The 4,062-nt window shown below is 40.1% G+C and overlaps 1 pseudogene; it reads left to right on the forward strand.

Moving 5' to 3' along the window:
* Positions 1-1,402: 1,402 nt before the first annotated feature.
* Positions 1,403-1,750, forward strand: LOC136317684 (protein S100-A10 pseudogene; annotated as a pseudogene).
* The last annotated feature ends 2,312 nt before the right edge of the window (positions 1,751-4,062 follow it).

The following is a 4,062-nucleotide window of genomic DNA, read 5'->3' on the forward strand; positions in this document are numbered from 1 at the left end:
CCCGCTTTATTCTTCCTTTTCAAGATTGCTGAGGCTATTTGTGTTCTCTTTTGGTTCCATATAAATTTTTGGAATATGTGTTCTATATCTTTGAAGTAAGTCATTGGTATTTTAATTGGTATTGCATTGACTTTATAAATTGCTTTGGGTAATATAGACATTTTAACGATGTTTATTCTTCCTAACCATGAGCACGGTATATGCCTCCACTTATTCGTATCTTCCCTGATTTCTTTTATCAATGTTCAAAAAATTCAAGAGGAAGGAAGACTTCCAAACTCCTTTTATGAGGCGAGCATAATTCTGATTCCAAAACCAGGCAAAGACAACACAAAAAAGAAAATTATAGGCCAATATCCCTGATGAACTTAGATGCAAAAATCCTCAACAAAATATTAGCAAACCGGACCCAGCAATATATGAAAAAATTCATACACCATGATCAAGTGGGATTTATTCTTGGGAGGCAAGGCTGGTACAATATTCACAAATCAACCAATGTGATTCATCACATAAACAAAAGAAAGGAGAAAAACCACATGATAATTTCAATAGATGCAGAAAAAGCATTTGATAAAATCCAGCACCCATTCATGATCAAAACTCTCAGCAAAGTGGGAATACAGGGAACATACCTCAACATGATAAAGGCCATCTATGGCAAACCCACAGCCAACATCATACTCAATGGGAAAAAATTAAAAGCAATCCCCTTAAGATCAGGAACAAGGCAGGGGTGTCCCCTTTCACCACTCTTATTCAACATTGTTCTGGAAGTCCTAGCCACAGCAATCAGACAAGAAAAAGAAATAAAAAGCATCCGAATTGGAAAAGAAGAAGTAAAACTATCATTATTTGCAGATGATATGATATTGTATATAGAATACCCTAAAGTCTCAGTCAAAAAACTACTAGACCTGATAAATGAATTCGGCAAAGTGGCAGGATATAAAATCAATAGTCAGAAATCAGAGGCATTTTTATACACTAATAATGAACTGTCAGAAAGAGAAATCAAGGAATCAATCCCCTTTACCATTGCAACCAAAAAAATAAAGTACCTAGGAATAAATCTAACCAAGGAGATTAAAGACTTGTACTCGGAAAATTATAAAACATTGATACATAATTTTTATAAACTGAAGTTCCCTGCAAATGTGACTTTGAAATATTGGCATATAATTTTAATAAATATATAAAGTTATGTGGGAGAACAAGCTACAGTTGTGCAGAGATCTTTGAAATGTTGGAGGGGGCTATTCATAAAGTTATAAAAATTACTATTTGACATCCCCTCCACCCTTACCTACTAAGGCATCAGCCGGGGTGCCTGGTCATTATGGGCCACATATTCCTGCCAGCCCAGCGATCATGCCCCACCTCTGGCCAAGGCCTCACCAAGATGGCACCTCAAATGGAGCACACCTTGGAAACCACGATGTTCATCTTTCAGAAATTTGCAGCAGATAAAGACTACCTAACAAAGGAGGACCTGTGAATACTTATGGAAAAAGAATTTTCTGGATTTTTAGAAAATCAAAAAGACCCTCTGGCTGTGGACAAAGTAATGTAGGACCTGAGCCAGTTCCAAGATGGAAGAGTGGGCTACCAGAGCTTGTTTTCGTGAATTGATGGGCTCACCATGGCATACAATGCTTGTTTTGTAGTACACATGAAGCAGAAGGGAAGGAAGTATGTAGCATGGAGCAGTTACTCCTGTCCTGATAAGAAGTCTCCCAGTGGGTGCTGAAGGAATCTCTGTCCCACAGCTTCTTGGAATGCAAGCTTCTCATGGTTCTCAGAGAAGGAAAGAAAGAAGAGTAGGGTGAGGTGAATGGACCTTGATTTCTGGCCTCGGGTTTACTTGTTGCTCTGGAATAGTAGCCTCTTGACCTGTGAAGATGACTTCCTCATCTCTTCATGTTCCATATGTTTACTGGGATCACAGCTGATCACCAGTCTCCTTACATTCTGTTTGAAATGAAGGGACAGAACACTCTTAAAGAAAGTGATAAGGAGAGTTAAAAGGCTATAGAATATGTTTATCTGATGGAAAAACCGATCTGGCCATGAGGGTGACTGAACTTAAAGCCTCTGTGTTAAATGAACAACAGAAGAACCAATTTAGCACCCCACAATATTCCTGTCTGATTCCCTGTTGGAGTTGAGGTTTTGATATTGTAGGCCCAGGGAATTCATTGGATATTCTTGGGAATTCCTTCTGTAAATAATGTTGCAAATTTAGAAGTAGCCCCAGTGCCCATCAGTAGATGAGTGGACAAAAAAATCTGTGGTACATATACACAATGGAATGCTATGCAGCCATAAAAAAGAAGGAAATCTTACCTTTTGTGACAGCATGGATGGACCTAGAGGGCATTATGCTAAGTGAAATATGCCAGTCAGAGAAAGACAAGTACCTTATGATTTCACTCATATGTGGAATCTAATGAAGAAAATTAACTAAAAAGCAAAATAAGGACAGGCTCATGCATTTAGAGCAGGCTGAAAGCTGTTGGGATGGGGCGGCTGGTTGTGAGGTGTAGAAGGATGAAGAAAAACAGGACAATAAAATGGAAAACTCATAGACATGGACAACAGTGTGGTGATCTCTGGAGGGGGCAGTTAGAGAAGGGTATGGGGGACAGGCAGTGATAGATGAAGACTTGACTTGGGGGATGGTGGTAAACACAACGCTGTGTACAGAGATGTATTGTAGAATTGTGCACCTGAAACCTGTATAATTTTGTTAACTAGTGTCACCCCAATAAATTCAATCTAAAAAATCCCTTCTGGTTAAAATGAAGAAATAGAGCAATCCTGGCTGGTTCTTGAGGTGCTGGGGCTGGAGACCTGCTCCAAAATCAATCATATAGTAGGATACCCTCTTTGTCCTGATTTTCTCTCTTTCCTCATGAATGCTTCAACCCTGGTAACTCCTAAGGTGATCAGTTGAGTTAAAGTAGATATGAGAGGAAATAGCAGCCTCATTACTTTATCTTGTGATGAGGACTGTAAAAAAAGATATTAGGGACTGATTAACCTTACTTCTGTTTTTCCTTTCTTCTTTTTTGTAAAGCTCAGCTGGCCAGGACCACCTCCACGTTCCCCCACTGGCTACCTCCCAGAGACATTATCCTGTTGCCAGCATCTACTCTCTACCCCCACACCTGCCACTCAGAAACAGCTAGGGGCCCAACCACGCATGGGCATGGTTTTCTTTCTCCCCTGAGTCACCATAGCCTCCTTTCCCACTCCTGGTTTCCAAACATCTTTTGGTTCATCTCTTTGTCTTCTTTGTTCAAGAAAAGAACTAGTTAGAGATTAATTCTTGGTCAGTATCCTACCTTTTCTTTCTTCCTTAAACCAAGATTCTTGGACCAAGAATAGAAAATCATGTTCCAATTCTGTGGCTCTCATAGAAGCCCTAGTTTTATCTGGGGGCTGTATGTCAGAAGATTCCAGGTGCATCAGTTATGCTGCCCATGTCTGTGTGCTCCCACTTTAATCACTGTGTCTCCTTGTTTGTGAAGCACAACAGAGTGCGCTTTCAGGAGTCTTTTGTATTGTTAGAGTCGAAAAATATTTCCATATAAATGTTGAGCATTCAAACAGGCTCCTTAAAATCTACACTTTGCATGGGGAGGCATACAAACCATTTTGGGTGCATTTTAAAATTAAATTTAAACCATTGCACCCTGAATCCCTGCCCCACAATGTTGCAGTGACATATGAGAAGGAGAGAGTGTGGCATTGATCAAGGAAAAGCATAAATAACTACATTTCAAAATGAATACTAATTGCATAGTGACAGTTTCCAACTATTAGCCTACTTTACAAAAAAAAACATCAGTTCAACACAAGCCCAGAACTGGCTGTTGCTTATGTGTTGTGCTGCCAGTTGGCAGGCACAACATTGCAAGGGGATTGGGGGAGATGAGGGTTATTGTAGTGTAAGCACACTCGGCCTTTTGTGAACAGGGTACAAACTGCATCACTCTCTCAAGCCCTTGCTGTTCAGTGTTCAACAGTGGACATCAGGACACTGCGTGCCTTCAGGGA

The sequence above is a fragment of the Saccopteryx bilineata genome, chromosome X, assembly GCF_036850765.1.
Source record: "Saccopteryx bilineata isolate mSacBil1 chromosome X, mSacBil1_pri_phased_curated, whole genome shotgun sequence".
Lineage (NCBI taxonomy): Eukaryota > Metazoa > Chordata > Mammalia > Chiroptera > Emballonuridae > Saccopteryx > Saccopteryx bilineata.